Here is a 25,515-nt window from a genome sequence, read left to right as displayed (position 1 = left end):
AGCAGAAACAGTAGCAGCAGAAACAGCAGCAGCAGAAACAGAAGCAGCTGCAGAAACAGGAGAGGGAGCAGGAACAGAAGCAGCAAAAACAGCAGCAGAAACAGGAGCAGCAGCAGAAACAAGGCAGCAACAGAAATCGAAGCAGCAGAAACAGGAGCAGCAGCAGAAACAGGAGCGGCAGCAGAAACAGGAACAGCAGCAGAAACAGGAGCGGCAGCAGAAACAGGAGCAGCAGCAGAAACAGGAGCAGCTACAGAAACAGGAACAGCAGCAGAAACAGGAGCGTCAGCAGAAACAGGAGCTGCAGCAGAAACAGGACCGGCTCAGGAAAAGGAGCGGCAGCAGAAACAAGCGCAGCAGCAGAAACAGGAGCAGCAGCAGAAACAGAGGCATCAGCAGATATAGAAGCAGCAGAAACAGAGGCAGCAGCAGAAACAGGAGCAGCAGCAGAAACAGAGGCATCAGCAGATATAGAAGCAGCAGAAACAGAGGCAGCAGCAGAAACAATAGCGGCAGCAGAAACAGGAGCAGGAGAAATAGTATCAGGAGCGGCAGCAGAAACAGGAGTGGCAGCAGAAACAGAAGCAGCAGCAGAAACAGTAGCAGCAGAAACAGCAGCAGCAGAAACAGAAGCAGCTGCAGAAACAGGAGAGGCAGCAGAAACAGAAGAAGCAGAAACAGCATCAGAAACAGGAGCAGCAGCAGAAACAGGACCGGCAGCAGAAACAGGAAAATCAGTAGAAACAGGAGCGGCAGCAGAAACAGGAGCAGCAGCAGAAACAGGAGCAGCTACAGAAACAGGAACGGCAGCAGAAACAGGAGCGGCAGCAGAAACAGGAGAAGCAGCAGAAACAGAAGCGGCAGCAGAAACAGGAGTGGCAGCAGAAACAGCAGCTGAAACTGTAGCAGCAGAAACAGGGGCAGCAGCAGAAACAGGAGCGGCAGCAGAAACAGAAGCAGCAGCAGAATCAGCAGCAGCAGAAACAGAAACAGCTGCAGAAACAGGAGCAGCAGCAGAAACAGGAGCAGCAGCAGAAATAGAAGCAGCAGAACCAGAAGCTAAAGCAGAAACAAGAGCAGTAGCAGAAACAGGAGCAGCAGCAGAAACAGAGGCAGCAGCAGAATCAAGAGCAGCAGCAGAAACAAAGGCAGCAGCAGAGACAGCAGCTGCAGAAACAGAAGCAGCTGCAGACACATTAGCAGCAGCAGAAACAGCAGCAGCAGAGACAGCAGCAGCAGAGACAGCAGCAGCAGAAACAGAAGCAGCTGCAGAAACAAGAGCAGCAGCAGTGACAGCATCAGCAGCAGAAACAGAATCAGCAGCAGAAACAGAAGCAGCAGCAGAAACAAGAGCAGCAGCAGAGACAGCAGCAGCAGAAACAGAAGCAGCTGCAGAAACAGGAGTAGCAGCAGAAACAGCAGCAGCAGAAACAGATACAGCTGCAGAAAAAGGGGCAGCAGCAGAAACAGGAGAAGCAGCAGAAACAGGAGCGGCAGCAGAAACAGGAACAGCAGCAGAAACAGGAGCGGCAGCTGAAACAGGAGCAGCAGCAGAAACAGGAGCAGCTACAGAGACAGCAGCAGCAGAAACAGAAGCAGCTGCGGAAACTGGCGCAGCAGCAGAAACAGCAGCAGCAGAAACAGAAACAGCTGCAGAAACAGGAGCAGCAGCAGAAACAGGAGCAGCTGCAGAAATAGAAGCAGCAGAAACAGAAGCAGCAGCAGAAACAAGAGCAGCAGTAGAAACAGGAGCAGCAGCAGAAACAGAGGCATCAGCAGATATAGAAGCAGCAGAAACAGAGGCAGCAGCAGAAACAAGAGCAGCAGCAGAAACAGCAGCAGCAGAGACAGCAGCAGCAGAAACAGAAGCAGCTGCAGAAACAGGAGCAGTAGCAGAAACATTAGCAGCAGAGACAGCAGCAGCAGAGACAGCTGCAGCAGGTACAGAAGCAGCTGCAGAAACAGGAGCAGCAGCAGACAAAGCAGTAGCAGAAACAGAGGCAGCACCAGAAAAAGCAGCAGCAGAAACAGAAGCACCTGCAGAAAAAAGAGCAGCAGCAGAAATAGTTGCAGCAAAAACGGGAACGGCAGCAGAATCAGCATCAGCAGCAGAAACAGCGGCTGCAGCAGCAGAAACAGGAGCAGCAGCAGAAACAGCAGCTGCAGAGACAGCAGCAGCAGAGACAGCAGTAGCAGAAACAGAAGCAGCTGCAGAAACAAGAGCAGCAGCAGTGACAGCATCAGCAGCAGAAACAGAAGCAGCAGCAGAAACAAGAGCAGCAGCAGAGACAGAAGCAGCAGAAACAGAAGCAGCTGCAGAAACAGGAGCAGCAGCAGAAACAGCAGCAGCAGAAACAGAAACAGCTGCAGAAACAGGAGCAGCAGCAGAAACAGTAGCAGCAGAAACAGCAGCAGCAGAAACAGAAGCAGCTGCAGAAACAGGAGAGGCAGCAGAAACAGAAGAAGCAGAAACAGCAGCAGAAACAGGAGCAGCAGCAGAAACAGAGGCAGCAACAGAAATAGAAGCAGCAGAAACAGGAGCAGCAGCAGAAACAGGAGCAGCAGCAGGATCAGGAGCGGCAGCAGAAACAGGAGCAGCAGCAGAAACAGGAACGGCAGCAGAAACAGGAGCAGCAGCAGAAACAGGAGCAGCAGCAGGATCAGGAGCGGCAGCAGAAACAGGAGCAGCAGCAGAAACAGGAATGGCAGCAGAAACAGGAGCGGCAGCAGAAACAGGAGCAGCAGAAATAGAATCAGGAGCGGCAGCAGAATCAGGAGTGGCAGCAGAAACAGAGGCAACAGCAGAAACAGTAGCAGCAGAAACAGCAGCAGTAGAAACAGAAGCAGCTGCAGAAACAGTAGAGGCAGCAGAAACAGAAGCAGCAGAAACAGCAGCAGAAACAGGAGCAGCAGCAGAAACAGAGGCAGCAACAGAAATAGAAGCAGCAGAAACAGGAGCAGCAGCAGAAACAGGAGCGGCAGCAGAAACAGGAACAGCAGCAGAAACAGGAGCGGCAGCAGAAACAGGAGCAGCAGCGGAAACAGGAGCAGCTACAGAAACAGGAACGGCAGCAGAAACAGGAGCGGCAGCAGAAACAGGAGAAGCAGCAGAAACAGAAGCGGCAGCAGAAACAGGAGTGGCAGCAGAAACAGAAACAGCAGCAGAAACAGTAGCAGCAGAAACAGGGGAGCAGCAGAAACAGGAGCGGCAGCAGAAACAGAAGCAGCAGCAGACAAGCAGCAGCAGAAACAGGAACAGCTGCAGAAACAGGAACAGCTGCAGAAACAGGAGCAGCAGTAGAAACAGCAGCAGCAGAAACAGAAACAGCTGCTGAAACAGGAGCAGCAGCAGAAACAGGAGCAGCAGCAGAAATAGAAGCAGCAGAAACAGAAGCAAAAGCAGAAACAAGAGCAGCAGCAGAAACAGGAGCAGCAGCAGAAACAGAGGCAGCAGCAGAGACAGCAGCTGCAGAAACAGAAGCAGCTGCAGAAACTGTAGCAGCAGCAGAAACAGCAGCAGCAGAGACAGCAGCAGCAGAGACAGCAGCAGCAGAAACAGAAGCAGATGCAGAAACAAGAGCAGCAGCAGAGACAGAAGCAGCAGCAGAAACAAGAGCAGCAGCTGAGACAGCAGCAGCAGAAATAGAAGCAGCTGCGGAAACTGGAGCAGCAGCAGAAACAGCAGCAGCAGAAACAGAAACAGCTGCAGAAACAGGAGCAGCAGCAGAAACAGGAGCAGCTGCAGAAATAGAAGCAACAGGAACAGAAGCAGCAGCAGAAACAAGAGCAGCAGTAGAAACAGGAGCAGCAGCAGAAACAGAGGCATCAGCAGATATAGAAGCGGCAGAAACAGAGGCAGCAGCAGAAACAAGAGCAGCAGCAGAAACAGCAGCAGCAGAGACAGCAGCAGCAGAAACAGAAGCAGCTGCAGAAACAGGAGCAGCAGCAGGCAAAGCAGTAGCAGAAACAGAGGCAGCAGTAGAAAAAGCAGCAGCAGACACAGAAGCAGCTGCAGAAACAAGAGCAGCAGCAGAAATAGTAGCAGCAAAAACAGGAACGGCAGCAGAATCAGAATCAGCAGCTGAAACAGCGGCTGCAGCAGAAACCGGAGCAGCAGTAGAATGAGAAGCAGCAGCAAAACAGGAGCAGCAGCAGAAACAGAGGCAGCAACAGAAATAGAAGCAGCAGAAATAAGAGCAGCAGCAGAAACAGGAGCAGCGGCAGAAACAGGAACGGCAGCAGAAACAAGAGCGGCAGCAGAAACAGGAGCAGCAGAAATAGAATCAGGAGCGGCAGCAGAAACAGGAGTGGCAGCAGAAACAGAAGCAGTAGCAGAAACAGTAGCAGCAGAAACAGCAGCAGCAGAAACAGAAGCAGCTGCAGAAACAGGAGAGGGAGCAGGAACTGAAGCAGCAAAAACAGCAGCAGAAACAGGAGCAGCAGCAGAAACAAGGCAGCAAAAGAAATCGAAGCAGCAGAAACAGGAGCAGCAGCAGAAACAGGAGCGGCAGCAGAAACAGGAACAGCAGCAGAAACAGGAGCGGCAGCAGAAACAGGAGCAGCAGCAGAAACAGGAGCAGCTACAGAAACAGAAACAGCTGCAGAAACAGGAGCAGCAGCAGAAACAGCAGCAGCAGGATCAGGAGCGGCAGCAGAAACAGGAGCAGCAGCAGAAACAGGAACGGCAGCAGAAACAGGAGCGGCAGCAGAAACAGGAGCAGCAGAAATAGAATCAGGAGCGGCAGCAGAAACAGTAGTGGTAGCAGAAACAGAAGCAGCAGCAGAAACAGTAGCAGCAGAAACAGTAGCAGCAGAAACAGGGGCAGCAGCAGAAACAGGAGCGGCAGCAGAAACAGAATTAGCAGCAGAAACAGAGGCAGCAACAGAAATAGAAGCAGCAGAAACAGGAGCAGCAGCAGAAACAGGAGTGGCATCAGAAACAGGAACAGCAGCAGAAACAGGAGCGGCAGCAGAAACAGGATCAGCAGCAGAAACAGGAGCAGCTACAGAAACAGGAACGGCAGCAGAAACAGGAGCAGCAGCAGAAACAGGAGCAGCAGCAGGATCAGGAGCGGCAGCAGAAACAGGAGCAGCAGCAGAAACAGGAACGGCAGCAGAAACAGGAGCGGCAGCAGAAACAGGAGCAGCAGGAATAGAATCAGGAGCGGCAGCAGAATCAGGAGTGGCAGCAAAACAGAAGCAACAGCAGAAACAGTAGCAGCAGAAACAGCAGCAGTAGAAACAGAAGCAGCTGCAGAAACAGTAGAGGCAGCAGAAACAGAAGCAGCAGAAACAGCAGCAGAAACAGGAGCAGCAGCAGAAACAGAGGCAGCAACAGAAATAGAAGCAGCAGAAACAGGAGCAGCAGCACAAACAGGAGCGGCAGCAGAAACAGGAACAGCAGCAGAAACAGGAGCGGCAGCAGAAACAGGAGCAGCAGCAGAAACAGGAGCAGCTACAGAAACAGGAACGGCAGCAGAAACAGGAGCGGCAGCAGAAACAGGAGAAGCAGCAGAAACAGAAGCGGCAGCAGAAACAGGAGTGGCAGCAGAAACAGAAACAGCAGCAGAAACAGTAGCAGCAGAAACAGGAGCGGCAGCAGAAACAGAAGCAGCAGCAGACAAACAGCAGCAGAAACAGAAACAGCTGCAGAAACAGGAGCAGGAGCAGAAACAGCAGCAGCAGAAACGGAAACAGCTGCTGAAACAGGAGCAGCAGCAGAAACAGGAGCAGCAGCAGAAATAGAAGCAGCAGAAACAGAAGCAAAAGCAGAAACAAGAGCAGCAGCAGAAACAGGAGCAGCAGCAGAAACAGAGGCAGCAGCAGAGACAGCAGCTGCAGAAACAGGAGCAGCAGCAGGCAAAGCAGTAGCAGAAACAGAGGCAGCAGCAGAAAAAGCAGCAGCAGAAACAGAAGCAGCTGCAGAAACAAGAGCAGCAGCAGAAATAGTAGCAGCAAAAACAGGAACGGCAGCAGAATCAGAATCATCAGCTGAAACAGCGGCTGCAGCAGAAACCAGAGCAGCAGTAGAATCAGAAGCAGCAGCAAAACAGGAGCCGCAGCAGAAACAGAGGCAGCAACAGAAATAGAAGCAGCAGAAACAGGAGAAGCAGCAGAAACAGGAGTGGCATCAGAAACAGGAACAGCAGCAGAAACAGGAGCGGCAGCAGAAACAGGATCAGCAGCAGAAACAGGAGCAGGTACAGAAACAGGAACGGCAGCAGACACAGGAGCAGCAGCAGAAACAGGAGCAGCAGCAGGATCAGGAGCAGCAGCAGAAACAGGAGCAGCAGCAGAAACAGGAACGGCAGCAGAAACAGGAGCGGCAGCAGAAACAGGAGCAGCAGAAATAGAATCAGGAGCGGCAGCAGAATCAGGAGTGGCAGCAAAACAGAAGCAACAGCAGAAACAGTAGCAGCAGAAACAGCAGCAGTAGAAACAGAAGCAGCTGCAGAAACAGTAGAGGCAGCAGAAACAGAAGCAGCAGAAACAGCAGCAGAAACAGGAGCAGCAGCAGAAACAGAGGCAGCAACAGAAATAGAAGCAGCAGAAACAGGAGCAGCAGCAGAAACAGGAGCGGCAGCAGAAACAGGAACAGCAGCAGAAACAGGAGCGGCAGCAGAAACAGGAGCAGCAGCGGAAACAGGAGCAGCTACAGAAACAGGAATGGCAGCAGAAACAGGAGCGGCAGCAGAAACAGGAGAAGCAGCAGAAACAGAAGCGGCAGCAGAAACAGGAGTGGCAGCAGAAACAGAAACAGCAGCAGAAACAGTAGCAGCAGAAACAGGGGAAGCAGCAGAAACAGGAGCGGCAGCAGAAACAGAAGCAGCAGCAGACAAACAGCAGCAGAAACAGAAACAGCTGCAGAAACAGGAGCAGGAGCAGAAACAGCAGCAGCAGAAACAGAAACAGCTGCTGAAACAGGAGCAGCAGCAGAAACAGGAGCAGCAGCAGAAATAGAAGCAGCAGAAACAGAAGCAAAAGCAGAAACAAGAGCAGCAGCAGAAACAGGAGCAGCAGCAGAAACAGAGGCAGCAGCAGAGACAGCAGCTGCAGAAACAGAAGCAGCTGCAGAAACTGTAGCAGCAGCAGAAACAGCAGCAGCAGAGACAGCAGCAGCAGCGACAGCAGCAGCAGAAACAGAAGCAGATGCAGAAACAAGAGCAGCAGCAGAGACAGAAGCAGCAGCAGAAACAAGAGCAGCAGCTGAGACAGCAGCAGCAGAAATAGAAGCAGCTGCGGAAACTGGAGCAGCAGCAGAAACAGCAGCAGCAGAAACAGAAACAGCTGCAGAAACAGGAGCAGCAGCAGAAACAGGAGCAGCTGCAGAAATAGAAGCAGCAGGAACAGAAGCAGCAGCAGAAACAAGAGCAGCAGTAGAAACAGGAGCAGCAGCAGAAACAGAGGCATCAGCAGATATAGAAGCGGCAGAAACAGAGGCAGCAGCAGAAACAAGAGCAGCAGCAGAAACAGCAGCAGCAGAGACAGCAGCAGCAGAAACAGAAGCAGCAGCAGGCAAAGCAGTAGCAGAAACAGAGGCAGCAGCAGAAAAAGCAGCAGCAGAAACAGAAGCAGCTGCAGAAACAAGAGCAGCAGCAGAAATAGTAGCAGCAAAAACAGGAACGGCAGCAGAATCAGAATCATCAGCTGAAACAGCGGCTGCAGCAGAAACCGGAGCAGCAGTAGAATCAGAAGCAGCAGCAAAACAGGAGCAGCAGCAGAAACAGAGGCAGCAACAGAAATAGAAGCAGCAGAAATAAGAGCAGCAGCAGAAATAGGAGCGGCAGCAGAAACAGGAGCAGCAGCAGAAACAGGACCGGCAGCATAAAAAGGAGCGGCAGCAGAAACAGGAGCAGCAGCAGAAACAGGAATGGCAGCAGTAACAAGAGCGGCAGCAGAAACATGAGCAGCAGAAATAGAATCAGGAGTGGCAGCAGAAACAGGAGTGGCAGCAGAAACAGAAGCAGCAGCAGAAACAGTAGCAGCAGAAACAGCAGCAGCAGAAGCAGAAGCAGCTGCAGAAACAGGAGAGGGAGCAGGAACAGAAGCAGCAAAAACAGCAGCAGAAACAGGAGCAGCAGCAGAAACAAGGCAGCAACAGAAATCGAAGCAGCAGAAACAGGAGCAGCAGCAGAAACAGGAGCGGCAGCAGAAACAGGAACAGCAGCAGAAACAGGAGCGGCAGCAGAAACAGGAGCAGCAGCAGAAACAGGAGCAGCTACAGAAACAGGAACAGCAGCAGAAACAGGAGCGTCAGCAGAAACAGGAGCAGCAGCAGAAACAGGACCGGCTCAGGAAAAGGAACGGCAGCAGAAACAAGCGCAGCAGCAGAAACAGGAGCAGCAGCAGAAACAGAGGCATCAGCAGATATAGAAGCAGCAGAAACAGAGGCAGCAGCAGAAACAGGAGCAGCAGCAGAAACAGAGGCATCAGCAGATATAGAAGCAGCAGAAACAGAGGCAGCAGCAGAAACAATAGCGGCAGCAGAAACAGGAGCAGCAGAAATAGTATCAGGAGCGGCAGCAGAAACAGGAGTGGCAGCAGAAACAGAAGCAGCAGCAGAAACAGTAGCAGCAGAAACAGCAGCAGCAGAAACAGAAGCAGCTGCAGAAACAGGAGAGGCAGCAGAAACAGAAGAAGCAGAAACAGCATCAGAAACAGGAGCAGCAGCAGAAACAGGAACGGCAGCAGAAACAGGAAAATCAGCAGAAACAGGAGCGGCAGCAGAAACAGGAGCAGCAGCAGAAACAGGAGCAGCTACAGAAACAGGAACGGCAGCAGAAACAGGAGCGGCAGCAGAAACAGGAGAAGCAGCAGAAACAGAAGCGGCAGCAGAAACAGGAGTGGCAGCAGAAACAGCAGCTGAAACTGTAGCAGCAGAAACAGGGGCAGCAGCAGAAACAGGAGCGGCAGCAGAAACAGAAGCAGCAGCAGAATCAGCAGCAGCAGAAACAGAAACAGCTGCAGAAACAGGAGCAGCAGCAGAAACAGGAGCAGCAGAAACAGAAACAGCTGTAGAAACAGGAGCAGCAGCAGAAACAGGAGCAGCAGCAGAAATAGAAGCAGCAGAACCAGAAGCTAAAGCAGAAACAAGAGCAGTAGCAGAAACAGGAGCAGCAGCAGAAACAGAGGCAGCAGCAGAATCAAGAGCAGCAGCAGAAACAAAGGCAGCAGCAGAGACAGCAGCTGCAGAAACAGAAGCAGCTGCAGACACATTAGCAGCAGCAGAAACAGCAGCAGCAGAGACAGCAGCAGCAGAGACAGCAGCAGCAGAAACAGAAGCAGCTGCAGAAACAGGAGTAGCAGCAGAAACAGCAGCAGCAGAAACAGATACAGCTGCAGAAAAAGGGGCAGCAGCAGAAACAGGAGAAGCAGCAGAAACAGGAGCAGCAGCAGAAACAGGAGCGGCAGCAGAAACAGGAACAGCAGCAGAAACAGGAGCGGCAGCTGAAACAGGAGCAGCAGCAGAAACAGGAGCAGCTACAGAGACAGCAGCAGCAGAAACAGAAGCAGCTGCGGAAACTGGCGCAGCAGCAGAAACAGCAGCAGCAGAAACAGAAACAGCTGCAGAAACAGGAGCAGCAGCAGAAACAGGAGCAGCTGCAGAAATAGAAGCAGCAGAAACAGAAGCAGCAGCAGAAACAAGAGCAGCAGTAGAAACAGGAGCAGCAGCAGAAACAGAGGCATCAGCAGATATAGAAGCAGCAGAAACAGAGGCAGCAGCAGAAACAAGAGCAGCAGCAGAAACAGCAGCAGCAGAGACAGCAGCAGCAGAAACAGAAGCAGCTGCAGAAACAGCAGCAGTAGCAGAAACATTAGCAGCAGAGACAGCAGCAGCAGAGACAGCTGCAGCAGGTACAGAAGCAGCTGCAGAAACAGGAGCAGCAGCAGACAAAGCAGTAGAGAAACAGAGGCAGCACCAGAAAAAGCAGCAGCAGAAACAGAAGCACCTGCAGAAAAAAGAGCAGCAGCAGAAATAGTTGCAGCAAAAACGGGAACGGCAGCAGAATCAGCATCAGCAGCAGAAACAGCGGCTGCAGCAGCAGAAACAGGAGCAGCAGCAGAAACAGCAGCTGCAGAGACAGCAGCAGCAGAGACAGCAGCAGCAGAAACAGAAGCAGCTGCAGAAACAAGAGCAGCAGCAGTGACAGCATCAGCAGCAGAAACAGAAGCAGCAGCAGAAACAAGAGCAGCAGCAGAGACAGAAGCAGCAGAAACAGAAGCAGCTGCAGAAACAGGAGCAGCAGCAGAAACAGCAGCAGCAGAAACAGAAACAGCTGCAGAAACAGGAGCAGCAGCAGAAACAGTAGCAGCAGAAACAGCAGCAGCAGAAACAGAAGCAGCTGCAGAAACAGGAGAGGCAGCAGAAACAGAAGAAGCAGAAACAGCAGCAGAAACAGGAGCAGCAGCAGAAACAGAGGCAGCAACAGAAATAGAAGCAGCAGAAACAGGAGCAGCAGCAGAAACAGGAGCAGCAGCAGGATCAGGAGCGGCAGCAGAAACAGGAGCAGCAGCAGAAACAGGAACGGCAGCAGAAACAGGAGCAGCAGCAGAAACAGGAGCAGCAGCAGGATCAGGAGCGGCAGCAGAAACAGGAGCAGCAGCAGAAACAGGAACGGCAGCAGAAACAGGAGCGGCAGCAGAAACAGGAGCAGCAGAAATAGAATCAGGAGCGGCAGCAGAATCAGGAGTGGCAGCAGAAACAGAGGCAACAGCAGAAACAGTAGCAGCAGAAACAGCAGCAGTAGAAACAGAAGCAGCTGCAGAAACAGTAGAGGCAGCAGAAACAGAAGCAGCAGAAACAGCAGCAGAAACAGGAGCAGCAGCAGAAACAGAGGCAGCAACAGAAATAGAAGCAGCAGAAACAGGAGCAGCAGCAGAAACAGGAGCGGCAGCAGAAACAGGAACAGCAGCAGAAACAGGAGCGGCAGCAGAAACAGGAGCAGCAGCGGAAACAGGAGCAGCTACAGAAACAGGAACGGCAGCAGAAACAGGAGCGGCAGCAGAAACAGGAGAAGCAGCAGAAACAGAAGCGGCAGCAGAAACAGGAGTGGCAGCAGAAACAGAAACAGCAGCAGAAACAGTAGCAGCAGAAACAGGGGAGCAGCAGAAACAGGAGCGGCAGCAGAAACAGAAGCAGCAGCAGACAAGCAGCAGCAGAAACAGGAACAGCTGCAGAAACAGGAACAGCTGCAGAAACAGGAGCAGCAGTAGAAACAGCAGCAGCAGAAACAGAAACAGCTGCTGAAACAGGAGCAGCAGCAGAAACAGGAGCAGCAGCAGAAATAGAAGCAGCAGAAACAGAAGCAAAAGCAGAAACAAGAGCAGCAGCAGAAACAGGAGCAGCAGCAGAAACAGAGGCAGCAGCAGAGACAGCAGCTGCAGAAACAGAAGCAGCTGCAGAAACTGTAGCAGCAGCAGAAACAGCAGCAGCAGAGACAGCAGCAGCAGAGACAGCAGCAGCAGAAACAGAAGCAGATGCAGAAACAAGAGCAGCAGCAGAGACAGAAGCAGCAGCAGAAACAAGAGCAGCAGCTGAGACAGCAGCAGCAGAAATAGAAGCAGCTGCGGAAACTGGAGCAGCAGCAGAAACAGCAGCAGCAGAAACAGAAACAGCTGCAGAAACAGGAGCAGCAGCAGAAACAGGAGCAGCTGCAGAAATAGAAGCAACAGGAACAGAAGCAGCAGCAGAAACAAGAGCAGCAGTAGAAACAGGAGCAGCAGCAGAAACAGAGGCATCAGCAGATATAGAAGCGGCAGAAACAGAGGCAGCAGCAGAAACAAGAGCAGCAGCAGAAACAGCAGCAGCAGAGACAGCAGCAGCAGAAACAGAAGCAGCTGCAGAAACAGGAGCAGCAGCAGGCAAAGCAGTAGCAGAAACAGAGGCAGCAGCAGAAAAAGCAGCAGCAGACACAGAAGCAGCTGCAGAAACAAGAGCAGCAGCAGAAATAGTAGCAGCAAAAACAGGAACGGCAGCAGAATCAGAATCAGCAGCTGAAACAGCGGCTGCAGCAGAAACCGGAGCAGCAGTAGAATGAGAAGCAGCAGCAAAACAGGAGCAGCAGCAGAAACAGAGGCAGCAACAGAAATAGAAGCAGCAGAAATAAGAGCAGCAGCAGAAATAGGAGCGGCAGCAGAAACAGGAACAGCAGCAGAAACAGGAACGGCAGCAGAAACAGGAGCGGCAGCAGAAACAGGAGCAGCGGCAGAAACAGGAACGGCAGCAGAAACAAGAGCGGCAGCAGAAACAGGAGCAGCAGAAATAGAATCAGGAGCGGCAGCAGAAACAGGAGTGGCAGCAGAAACAGAAGCAGTAGCAGAAACAGTAGCAGCAGAAACAGCAGCAGCAGAAACAGAAGCAGCTGCAGAAACAGGAGAGGGAGCAGGAACTGAAGCAGCAAAAACAGCAGCAGAAACAGGAGCAGCAGCAGAAACAAGGCAGCAAAAGAAATCGAAGCAGCAGAAACAGGAGCAGCAGCAGAAACAGGAGCGGGAGCAGAAACAGGAACAGCAGCAGAAACAGGAGCGGCAGCTGAAACAGGAGCAGCAGCAGAAACAGGAGCAGCTACAGAAACAGGAACAGCAGCAGAAACAGGAGCGTCAGCAGAAACAGGAGCAGCAGCAGAAACAGGACCGGCAGCAGGAAAAGGAGCGGCAGCAGAAACAAGAGCAGCAGAAACAGAATCAGCTGCAGAAAAAGAAGCAGCTGCAGAAACAGGAGCAACAGCAGAAAGAGAAGCAGCAGCAGCAACAGAAGCAGCAGAAACAGAATCAGCATCAGAAACAGAAGCAGCAGAAACATAAGCAGCAGCAGAAACAGAAGCAGCTGCAGAAACAGGAGCAGCAGCAGAAACAGTAGCAGCAGAGACAGCAGCAGCAGAGAAAACAGCAGCAGGAACAGAAGCAGCTGCAGAAACAGGAGCAGCAGTAGATAAAGCAGTAGCAGAAACAGAGGCAGCAGCAGAAAAAGCAGCAGCAGAAACAGAAGCAGCTGAAGAAACAAGAGCAGCAGCAGAAATAGTAGCAGCAAAAACAGGAATGGCAGCAGAATCAGAATCAGCAGCAGAAACAGCGGCTGCAGAAGAAACAGGAGCAGCAGAAGAATCAGAAGCAGCAGCAAAACAGGAGCAGCAGCAGAATCAGAGGCAGCAGCAGTAACAGGAACGGCAGCAGAAACAGGAGTGGCAGCAGAAACAGGAGCAGCAGAAATAGAATCAGGAGCGGCAGCAGAAACAGGAGTGGCAGCAGAAACAGAAGCAGCAGCAGAAACAGTAGCAGCAGAAACAGCAGCTGCAGAAACAGAAGCTGCTGCAGAAACAGGAGAGGCAGCAGAAACAGAAGCAGCAAAAACAGCAGCAGAAACAGGAGCAGCAGCAGAAACAAGGCAGCAACAGAAATAGAAGCAGCAGAAACAGGAGCAGCAGCAGAAACAGGAGCGGCAGCAGAAACAGGAGCAGCAGCAGAAACAGGAGCAGCTACAGCAACAGGAACGGCAGCAGAAACAGGAGAGTCAGCAGAAACAGGAGCAGCATCTGAAACAGGACCGGCAGCAGGAAAAGGAGCGGCAGCAGAAACAGGAGCAGCAGCAGAAACAGGAACGGCAGCAGAAACAGGAGCGGCAGCAGAAACAGGAGCAGCAGGAATAGACTCAGGAACGGCAGCAGAAACAGGAGTGGCAGCAGAAACAGAAGCAGCAGCAGAAACAGTAGCAGCAGAAACAGCAGCAGCAGAAACAGAAGCAGCTGCAGAAACAGGAGAGGCAGCAGAAACAGAAGCAGCAGAAACAGCAGCAGAAACAGGAGCAGCAGCAGACACAGGAACGGCAGCAGAAACAGGAACAGCAGCAGAAACAGGAGCGGCAGCAGAAACAGGAGCCGCAGCAGAAACAGGAGCAGCTACAGAAACAGGAACGGCAGCAGAAACAGGAGCGGTAGCAGAAACAGGAGAAGCAGCAGAAACAGAAGCGGCAGCAGAAACAGGAGTGGCAGCGGGAACAGAAACAGCAGCAGAAACAGTTGCAGCAGAAACAGGGGCAGCAGCAGAAACAGAAGCGGCAGCAGAAACAGAAGCAGCAGCAGAATCAGCTGCAGCAGAAACAGAAACAGCTGCAGAAACAGGAGCATCAGCAGAAACAGCAGCAGCAGAAACAGAAGCAGCTGCAGAAACAGTAGCAGCAGCAGAAACAGGAGCAGCAGCAGAAATAGAAGCAGCAGAAACAGAAGCAAAAGCAGAAGCAAGAGCAGTAGCAGAAACAGGAGCAGCAGCAGAAACAGAGGCAGCAGCAGAAACAAGAGCAGCAGCAGAAACAGAGGCAGCAGCAGAGACAGCAGCTGCAGAAACAGAAGCAGCTGCAGACACATTAGCAGCAGCAGAAACAGCAGCAGCAGAGACAGCAGCAGCAGAGACAGCAGCAGCAGAAACAGAAGCAGCTGCAGAAACAAGAGCAGCAGCAGTGACAGCATCAGCAGCAGAAACAGAAGTAGTAGCAGAAACAAGAGCAGCAGCAGAGACAGAAGCAGCAGAAACAGAAGCAGCTGCAGAAACAGGAGCAGCAGCAGAAACAGCAGCAGCAGAAACAGAAGCAGCTGCAGAAACAGGAGAGGCAGCAGAAACAGAAGAAGCAGAAACAACAGCAGAAACAGGAGCAGCAGCAGAAACAGAGGCAGCAACAGAAATAGAAGCAGCAGAAACAGGAGCAGCAGCAGAAACAGGAGCGGCATCAGAAACAGGAACAGCAGCAGAAACAGGAGCGGCAGCAGAAACAGGATCAGCAGCAGAAACAGGAGCAGCTACAGAAACAGGAACGGCAGCAGAAACAGGAGCAGCAGCAGAAACAGGAGCAGCAGCAGGATCAGGAGCGGCAGCAGAAACAGGAGCAGCAGCAGAAACAGGAATGGCAGCAGAAACAGGAGCGGCAGCAGAAACAGGAGCAGCAGAAATAGAATCAGGAGCGGCAGCAGAATCAGGAGTGGCAGCAAAACAGAAGCAATAGCAGAAACAGTAGCAGCAGAAACAGCAGCAGTAGAAACAGAAGCAGCTGCAGAAACAGTAGAGGCAGCAGAAACAGAAGCAGCAGAAACAGCAGCAGAAACAGGAGCAGCAGCAGAAACAGAGGCAGCAACAGAAATAGAAGCAGCAGAAACAGGAGCAGCAGCAGAAACAGGAGCGGCAGCAGAAACAGGAGAAGCAGCAGAAACAGAAGCGGCAGCAGAAACAGGAGTGGCAGCAGAAACAGAAACAGCAGCAGAAACAGTAGCAGCAGCAGACAAACAGCAGCAGAAACAGAAACAGCTGCAGAAACAGGAGCAGCAGCAGAAACAGCAGCAGCAGAAACAGAAACAGCTGCTGAAACAGGAGCAGCAGCAGAAACAGGAGCAGCAGCAGAAATAGAAGCAGCAGAAACAGAAGCAAAAGCAGAAACAAGAGCAGCAGCAGAAACAGGAGCAGCAGCAGAAACAGAGGCAGTAGCAGAGACAGCAGCTGCAGAAACAGAAGCAGCTGCAGAAAGTGTAGCAGCAGCAGAAACAGCAGCAGCAGAGACAGCAGCAGCAGAGACAGCAGCAGCAGAAACACAAGCAGATGCAGAAACAAGAGCAGCAGCAGAGACAGAAGCAGCAGCAGAAACAAGAGCAGCAGCTGAGACAGCAGCAGCAGAAATAGAAGCAGCTGCGGAAACTGGAGCAGCAGCAGAAACAGCAGCAGCAGAAACAGAAACAGCTGCAGAAACAGGAGCAGCAGCAGAAACAGGAGCAGCTGCAGAAATAGAAGCAGCAGGAACAGAAGCAGCAGCAGAAACAAGAGCAGCAGTAGAAACAGGAGCAGCAGCAGAAACAGAGGCATCAGCAGATATAGAAGCGGCAGAAACAGAGGCAGCAGCAGAAACAAGAGCAGCAGCAGAAACAGCAGCAGCAGGGACAGCAGCAGCAGAAACAGAAGCAGCTGCAGAAACAGGAGCAGCAGCAGGCAAAGCAGTAGCAGAAACAGAGGCAGCAGCAGAAAAAGCAGCAGCAGAAACAGAAGCAGCTGCAGAAACAAGAGCAGCAGCAGAAATAGTAGCAGCAAAAACAGGAACGGCAGCAGAATCAGAATCATCAGCTGAAACAGCGGCTGCAGCAGAAACCGGAGCAGCAGTAGAATCAGAAGCAGCAGCAAAACAGGAGCAGCAGCAGAAACAGAGGCAGCAAAAGAAATAGAAGCAGCAGAAACAGGAGCAGCAGCAGAAACACGAGCGGCATCAGAAACAGGAACAGCAGCAGAAACAGGAACGGCAGCAGAAACAGGAGCAGCAGAAATAGAATCAGGAGCGGCAGCAGAATCAGGAGTGGCAGCAGAAACAGAGGCAACAGCAGAAACAGTAGCAGCAGAAACAGCAGCAGTAGAAACAGAAGCAGCTGCAGAAACAGTAGAGGCAGCAGAAACAGAAGCAGCAGAAACAGCAGCAGAAACAGGAGCAGCAGCAGAAACAGAGGCAGCAACAGAAATAGAAGCAGCAGAAACAGGAGCAGCAGCAGAAACAGGAGCGGCAGCAGAAACAGGAACAGCAGCAGAAACAGGAGCGGCAGCAGAAACAGGAGCAGCAGCAGAAACAGGAGCAGCTACAGAAACAGAAACAGCTGCAGAAACAGGAGCAGCAGCAGAAACAGCAGCAGCAGGATCAGGAGCGGCAGCAGAAACAGGAGCAGCAGCAGAAACAGGAATGGCAGCAGAAACAGGAGCGGCAGCAGAAACAGGAGCAGCAGAAATAGAATCAGGAGCGGCAGCAGAATCAGGAGTGGCAGCAAAACAGAAGCAACAGCAGAAACAGTAGCAGCAGAAACAGCAGCAGTAGAAACAGAAGCAGCTGCAGAAACAGTAGAGGCAGCAGAAACAGAAGCAGCAGAAACAGCAGCAGAAACAGGAGCAGCAGCAGAAACAGAGGCAGCAACAGAAATAGAAGCAGCAGAAACAGGAGCAGCAGCAGAAACAGGAGCGGCAGCAGAAACAGGAACAGCAGCAGAAACAGGAGCGGCAGCAGAAACAGGAGCAGCAGCAGAAACAGGAGCAGCTACAGAAACAGGAACGGCAGCAGAAACAGGAGCGGCAGCAGAAACAGGAGAAGCAGCAGAAACAGAAGCGGCAGCAGAAACAGGAGTGGCAGCAGAAACAGAAACAGCAGCAGAAACAGTAGCAGCAGAAACAGGGGAGCAGCAGAAACAGGAGCGGCAGCAGAAGCAGCAGCAGACAAGCAGCAGCAGAAACAGGAACAGCTGCAGAAACAGGAACAGCTGCAGAAACAGGAGCAGCAGTAGAAACAGCAGCAGCAGAAACAGAAACAGCTGCTGAAACAGGAGCAGCAGCAGAAACAGGAGCAGCAGCAGAAATAGAAGCAGCAGAAACAGAAGCAAAAGCAGAAACAAGAGCAGCAGCAGAAACAGGAGCAGCAGCAGAAACAGAGGCAGCAGCAGAGACAGCAGCTGCAGAAACAGAAGCAGCTGCAGAAACTGTAGCAGCAGCATAAACAGCAGCAGCAGAGACAGCAGCAGCAGAGACAGCAGCAGCAGAAACAGAAGCAGATGCAGAAACAAGAGCAGCAGCAGAGACAGAAGCAGCAGCAGAAACAAGAGCAGCAGCTGAGACAGCAGCAGCAGAAATAGAAGCAGCTGCGGAAACTGGAGCAGCAGCAGAAACAGCAGCAGCAGAAACAGAAGCAGCTGCAGAAACAGTAGCAGCAGCAGAAACAGGAGCAGCAGCAGAAATAGAAGCAGCAGAAACAGAAGCAGCAGCAGAAACAGAGGCAGCAGCAGAAACAAGAGCAGCAGCAGAAACAGAGGCAGCAGCAGAGACAGCAGCTGCAGAAACAGAAGCAGCTGCAGACACATTAGCAGCAGCAGAAACAGCAGCAGCAGAGACAGTAGCAGCAGAAACAGCAGCTGCAGAAACAGAAGCTGCTGCAGAAACAGGAGAGGCAGCAGAAACAGAAGCAGCAAAAACAGCAGCAGAAACAGGAGCAGCAGCAGAAACAAGGCAGCAACAGAAATAGAAGCTGCAGAAACAGGAGCAGCAGCAGAAACAGGAGCGGCAGCAGAAACAGGAGCAGCAGCAGAAACAGGAGCAGCTACAGCAACAGGAACGGCAGCAGAAACAGGAGAGTCAGCAGAAACAGGAGCAGCATCTGAAACAGGACCGGCAGCAGGAAAAGGAGCGGCAGCAGAAACAGGAGCAGCAGCAGAAACAGGAACGGCAGCAGAAACAGGAGCGGCAGCAGAAACAGGAGCAGCAGGAATAGACTCAGGAACGGCAGCAGAAACAGGAGTGGCAGCAGAAACAGAAGCAACAGCAGAAACAGTAGCAGCAGAAACAGCAGCAGCTGAAACAGAAGCAGCTGCAGAAACAGGAGAGGCAGCAGAAACAGAAGCAGCAGAAACAGCAGCAGAAACAGGAGCAGCAGCAGACACAGGAACGGCAGCAGAAACAGGAACAGCAGCAGAAACAGGAGCGGCAGCAGAAACAGGAGCCGCAGCAGAAACAAGAGCAGCTACAGAAACAGGAACGGCAGCAGAAACAGGAGCGGTAGCAGAAACAGGAGAAGCAGCAGAAACAGAAGCGGCAGCAGAAACAGGAGTGGCAGCGGGAACAGAAACAGCAGCAGAAACAGTTGCAGCAGAAACAGGGGCAGCAGCAGAAACAGAAGCGGCAGCAGAAACAGAAGCAGCAGCAGAATCAGCTGCAGCAGAAACAGAAACAGCTGCAGAAACAGGAGCATCAGCAGAAACAGCAGCAGCAGAAACAGAAGCAGCTGCAGAAACAGTAGCAGCAGCAGAAACAGGAGCAGCAGCAGAAATAGAAGCAGCAGAAACAGAAGCAAAAGCAGAAGCAAGAGCAGTAGCAGAAACAGGAGCAGCAGCAGAAACAGAGGCAGCAGCAGAAACAAGAGCAGCAGCAGAAACAGAGGCAGCAGCAGAGACAGCAGCTGCAGAAACAGAAGCAGCTGCAGACACATTAGCAGCAGCAGAAACAGCAGCAGCAGAGACAGCAGCAGCAGAGACAGCAGCAGCAGAAACAGAAGCAGCTGCAGAAACAAGAGCAGCAGCAGTGACAGCATCAGGAGCAGAAACAGAAGTAGTAGCAGAAACAAGAGCAGCAGCAGAGACAGAAGCAGCAGAAACAGAAGCAGCTGCAGAAACAGGAGCAGCAGCAGAAACAGCAGCAGCAGAAACAGAAACAGCTGCAGAAACAGGAGCAGCAGCAGAAACAGTAGCAGCAGAAACAGCAGCAGCAGAAACAGAAGCAGCTGCAGAAACAGGAGAGGCAGCAGAAACAGAAGAAGCAGAAACAACAGCAGAAAGAGGAGCAGCAGCAGAAACAGAGGCAGCAACAGAAATAGAAGCAGCAGAAACAGGAGCAGCAGCAGAAACAGGAGCGGCATCAGAAACAGGAACAGCAGCAGAAACAGGAGCGGCAGCAGAAACAGGATCAGCAGCAGAAACAGGAGCAGCTACAGAAACAGGAACGGCAGCAGAAACAGGAGCAGCAGCAGAAACAGGAGCAGCAGCAGGATCAGGAGCGGCAGCAGAAACAGGAGCAGCAGCAGAAACAGGAATGGCAGCAGAAACAGGAGCGGCAGCAGAAACAGGAGCAGCAGAAATAGAATCAGGAGCAGCAGCAGAATCAGGAGTGGCAGCAAAACAGAAGCAACAGCAGAAACAGTAGCAGCAGAAACAGCAGCAGTAGAAACAGAAGCAGCTGCAGAAACAGTAGAGGCAGCAGAAACAGAAGCAGCAGAAACAGCAGCAGAAACAGGAGCAGCAGCAGAAACAGAGGCAGCAACAGAAATAGAAGCAGCAGAAACAGGAGCAGCAGCAGAAACAGGAGCGGCAGCAGAAACAGGAGAAGCAGCAGAAACAGAAGCGGCAGCAGAAACAGGAGTGGCAGCAGAAACAGAAACAGCAGCAGAAACAGAAACAGCTGCAGAAACAGGAGCAGCAGCAGAAACAGCAGCAGCAGAAACAGAAACAGCTGCTGAAACAGGAGCAGCAGCAGAAACAGGAGCAGCAGCAGAAATAGAAGCAGCAGAAACAGAAGCAAAAGCAGAAACAAGAGCAGCAGCAGAAACAGGAGCAGCAGCAGAAACAGAGGCAGTAGCAGAGACAGCAGCTGCAGAAACAGAAGCAGCTGCAGAAACTGTAGCAGCAGCAGAAACAGCAGCAGCAGAGACAGCAGCAGCAGAGACAGCAGCAGCAGAAACACAAGCAGATGCAGAAACAAGAGCAGCAGCAGAGACAGAAGCAGCAGCAGAAACAAGAGCAGCAGCTGAGACAGCAGCAGCAGAAATAGAAGCAGCTGCGGAAACTGGAGCAGCAGCAGAAACAGCAGCAGCAGAAACAGAAACAGCTGCAGAAACAGGAGCAGCAGCAGAAACAGGAGCAGCTGCAGAAATAGAAGCAGCAGGAACAGAAGCAGCAGCAGAAACAAGAGCAGCAGTAGAAACAGGAGCAGCAGCAGAAACAGAGGCATCAGCAGATATAGAAGCGGCAGAAACAGAGGCAGCAGCAGAAACAAGAGCAGCAGCAGAAACAGCAGCAGCAGAGACAGCAGCAGCAGAAACAGAAGCAGCTGCAGAAACAGGAGCAGCAGCAGGCAAAGCAGTAGCAGAAACAGAGGCAGCAGCAGAAAAAGCAGCAGCAGAAACAGAAGCAGCTGCAGAAACAAGAGCAGCAGCAGAAATAGTAGCAGCAAAAACAGGAACGGCAGCAGAATCAGAATCATCAGCTGAAAGAGCGGCTGCAGCAGAAACCGGAGCAGCAGTAGAATCAGAAGCAGCAGCAAAACAGGAGCAGCAGCAGAAACAGAGGCAGCAAAAGAAATAGAAGCAGCAGAAACAGGAGCAGCAGCAGAAACACGAGCGGCATCAGAAACAGGAACAGCAGCAGAAACAGGAACGGCAGCAGAAACAGGAGCAGCAGAAATAGAATCAGGAGCGGCAGCAGAATCAGGAGTGGCAGCAGAAACAGAGGCAACAGCAGAAACAGTAGCAGCAGAAACAGCAGCAGTAGAAACAGAAGCAGCTGCAGAAACAGTAGAGGCAGCAGAAACAGAAGCAGCAGAAACAGCAGCAGAAACAGGAGCAGCAGCAGAAACAGAGGCAGCAACAGAAATAGAAGCAGCAGAAACAGGAGCAGCAGCAGAAACAGGAGCGGCAGCAGAAACAGGAACAGCAGCAGAAACAGGAGCGGCAGCAGAAACAGGAGCAGCAGCAGAAACAGGAGCAGCTACAGAAACAGAAACAGATGCAGAAACAGGAGCAGCAGCAGAAACAGCAGCAGCAGGATCAGGAGCGGCAGCAGAAACAGGAGCAGCAGCAGAAACAGGAATGGCAGCAGAAACAGGAGCGGCAGCAGAAACAGGAGCAGCAGAAATAGAATCAGGAGCGGCAGCAGAATCAGGAGTGGCAGCAAAACAGAAGCAACAGCAGAAACAGTAGCAGCAGAAACAGCAGCAGTAGAAACAGAAGCAGCTGCAGAAACAGTAGAGGCAGCAGAAACAGAAGCAGCAGAAACAGCAGCAGAAACAGGAGCAGCAGCAGAAACAGAGGCAGCAACAGAAATAGAAGCAGCAGAAACAGGAGCAGCAGCAGAAACAGGAGCGGCAGCAGAAACAGGAACAGCAGCAGAAACAGGAGCGGCAGCAGAAACAGGAGCAGCAGCAGAAACAGGAGCAGCTACAGAAACAGGAACGGCAGCAGAAACAGGAGCGGCAGCAGAAACAGGAGAAGCAGCAGAAACAGAAGCGGCAGCAGAAACAGGAGTGGCAGCAGAAACAGAAACAGCAGCAGAAACAGTAGCAGCAGAAACAGGGGAGCAGCAGAAACAGGAGCGGCAGCAGAAGCAGCAGCAGACAAGCAGCAGCAGAAACAGGAACAGCTGCAGAAACAGGAACAGCTGCAGAAACAGGAGCAGCATTAGAAACAGCAGCAGCAGAAACAGAAACAGCTGCTGAAACAGGAGCAGCAGCAGAAACAGGAGCAGCAGCAGAAATAGAAGCAGCAGAAACAGAAGCAAAAGCAGAAACAAGAGCAGCAGCAGAAACAGGAGCAGCAGCAGAAACAGAGGCAGCAGCAGAGACAGCAGCTGCAGAAACAGAAGCAGCTGCAGAAACTGTAGCAGCAGCATAAACAGCAGCAGCAGAGACAGCAGCAGCAGAGACAGCAGCAGCAGAAACAGAAGCAGATGCAGAAACAAGAGCAGCAGCAGAGACAGAAGCAGCAGCAGAAACAAGAGCAGCAGCTGAGACAGCAGCAGCAGAAATAGAAGCAGCTGCGGAAACTGGAGCAGCAAGAGAAACAGCAGCAGCTGAAACAGAAGCAGCTGCAGAAACAGTAGCAGCAGCAGAAACAGGAGCAGCAGCAGAAATAGAAGCAGCAGAAACAGAAGCAAAAGCAGAAGCAAGAGCAGTAGCAGAAACAGGAGCAGCAGCAGAAACAGAGGCAGCAGCAGAAACAAGAGCAGCAGCAGAAACAGAGGCAGCAGCAGAGACAGCAGCTGCAGAAACAGAAGCAGCTGCAGACACATTAGCAGCAGCAGAAACAGCAGCAGCAGAGACAGCAGCAGCAGAGACAGCAGCAGCAGAAACAGAAGCAGCTGCAGAAACAAGAGCAGCAGCAGTGACAGCATCAGCAGCAGAAACAGAAGTAGTAGCAGAAACAAGAGCAGCAGCAGAGACAGAAGCAGCAGAAACAGAAGCAGCTGCAGAAACAGGAGCAGCAGCAGAAACAGCAGCAGCAGAAACAGAAACAGCTGCAGAAACAGGAGCAGCAGCAGAAACAGTAGCAGCAGAAACAGCAGCAGCAGAAACAGAAGCAGCTGCAGAAACAGGAGAGGCAGCAGAAACAGAAGAAGCAGAAACAACAGCAGAAACAGGAGCAGCAGCAGAAACAGAGGCAGCAACAGAAATAGAAGCAGCAGAAACAGGAGCAGCAGCAGAAACAGGAGCGGCATCAGAAACAGGAACAGCAGCAGAAACAGGAGCGGCAGCAGAAACAGGATCAGCAGCAGAAACAGGAGCAGCTACAGAAACAGGAACGGCAGCAGAAACAGGAGCAGCAGCAGAAACAGGAGCAGCAGCAGGATCAGGAGCGGCAGCAGAAACAGGAGCAGCAGAAATAGAATCAGGAGCGGCAGCAGAATCAGGAGTGGCAGCAAAACAGAAGCAACAGCAGAAACAGTAGCAGCAGAAACAGCAGCAGTAGAAACAGAAGCAGCTGCAGAAACAGTAGAGGCAGCAGAAACAGAAGCAGCAGAAACAGCAGCAGAAACAGGAGCAGCAGCAGAAACAGAGGCAGCAACAGAAATAGAAGCAGCAGAAACAGGAGCAGCAGCAGAAACAGGAGCGGCAGCAGAAACAGGAGAAGCAGCAGAAACAGAAGCGGCAGCAGAAACAGGAGTGGCAGCAGAAACAGAAACAGCAGCAGAAACAGTAGCAGCAGCAGACAAACAGCAGCAGAAACAGAAACAGCTGCAGAAACAGGAGCAGCAGCAGAAACAGCAGCAGCAGAAACAGAAACAGCTGCTGAAACAGGAGCAGCAGCAGAAACAGGAGCAGCAGCAGAAATAGAAGCAGCAGAAACAGAAGCAAAAGCAGAAACAAGAGCAGCAGCAGAAACAGGAGCAGCAGCAGAAACAGAGGCAGTAGCAGAGACAGCAGCTGCAGAAACAGAAGCAGCTGCAGAAAGTGTAGCAGCAGCAGAAACAGCAGCAGCAGAGACAGCAGCAGCAGAGACAGCAGCAGCAGAAACACAAGCAGATGCAGAAACAAGAGCAGCAGCAGAGACAGAAGCAGCAGCAGAAACAAGAGCAGCAGCTGAGACAGCAGCAGCAGAAATAGAAGCAGCTGCGGAAACTGGAGCAGCAGCAGAAACAGCAGCAGCAGAAACAGAAACAGCTGCAGAAACAGGAGCAGCAGCAGAAACAGGAGCAGCTGCAGAAATAGAAGCAGCAGGAACAGAAGCAGCAGCAGAAACAAGAGCAGCAGTAGAAACAGGAGCAGCAGCAGAAACAGGAGCGGCAGCAGAAACAGGAGCAGCAGCAGAAACAGGAGCAGCTACAGAAACAGGAACGGCAGCAGAAACAGGAGCGGCAGCAGAAACAGGAGAAGCAGCAGAAACAGAAGCGGCAGCAGAAACAGGAGTGGCAGCAGAAACAGAAACAGCAGCAGAAACAGTAGCAGCAGAAACAGGGGAGCAGCAGAAACAGGAGCGGCAGCAGAAGCAGCAGCAGACAAGCAGCAGCAGAAACAGGAACAGCTGCAGAAACAGGAACAGCTGCAGAAACAGGAGCAGCATTAGAAACAGCAGCAGCAGAAACAGAAACAGCTGCTGAAACAGGAGCAGCAGCAGAAACAGGAGCAGCAGCAGAAATAGAAGCAGCAGAAACAGAAGCAAAAGCAGAAACAAGAGCAGCAGCAGAAACAGGAGCAGCAGCAGAAACAGAGGCAGCAGCAGAGACAGCAGCTGCAGAAACAGAAGCAGCTGCAGAAACTGTAGCAGCAGCATAAACAGCAGCAGCAGAGACAGCAGCAGCAGAGACAGCAGCAGCAGAAACAGAAGCAGATGCAGAAACAAGAGCAGCAGCAGAGACAGAAGCAGCAGCAGAAACAAGAGCAGCAGCTGAGACAGCAGCAGCAGAAATAGAAGCAGCTGCGGAAACTGGAGCAGCAAGAGAAACAGCAGCAGCTGAAACAGAAGCAGCTGCAGAAACAGTAGCAGCAGCAGAAACAGGAGCAGCAGCAGAAATAGAAGCAGCAGAAACAGAAGCAAAAGCAGAAGCAAGAGCAGTAGCAGAAACAGGAGCAGCAGCAGAAACAGAGGCAGCAGCAGAAACAAGAGCAGCAGCAGAAACAGAGGCAGCAGCAGAGACAGCAGCTGCAGAAACAGAAGCAGCTGCAGACACATTAGCAGCAGCAGAAACAGCAGCAGCAGAGACAGCAGCAGCAGAGACAGCAGCAGCAGAAACAGAAGCAGCTGCAGAAACAAGAGCAGCAGCAGTGACAGCATCAGCAGCAGAAACAGAAGTAGTAGCAGAAACAAGAGCAGCAGCAGAGACAGAAGCAGCAGAAACAGAAGCAGCTGCAGAAACAGGAGCAGCAGCAGAAACAGCAGCAGCAGAAACAGAAACAGCTGCAGAAACAGGAGCAGCAGCAGAAACAGTAGCAGCAGAAACAGCAGCAGCAGAAACAGAAGCAGCTGCAGAAACAGGAGAGGCAGCAGAAACAGAAGAAGCAGAAACAACAGCAGAAACAGGAGCAGCAGCAGAAACAGAGGCAGCAACAGAAATAGAAGCAGCAGAAACAGGAGCAGCAGCAGAAACAGGAGCGGCATCAGAAACAGGAACAGCAGCAGAAACAGGAGCGGCAGCAGAAACAGGATCAGCAGCAGAAACAGGAGCAGCTACAGAAACAGGAACGGCAGCAGAAACAGGAGCAGCAGCAGAAACAGGAGCAGCAGCAGGATCAGGAGCGGCAGCAGAAACAGGAGCAGCAGAA

Source organism: Carcharodon carcharias, chromosome 1, assembly GCF_017639515.1.
Source record: "Carcharodon carcharias isolate sCarCar2 chromosome 1, sCarCar2.pri, whole genome shotgun sequence".
Lineage (NCBI taxonomy): Eukaryota > Metazoa > Chordata > Chondrichthyes > Lamniformes > Lamnidae > Carcharodon > Carcharodon carcharias.
The sequence above is the reverse complement of the archived record's forward strand: the minus strand, read 5'-3'. Positions refer to the sequence as shown.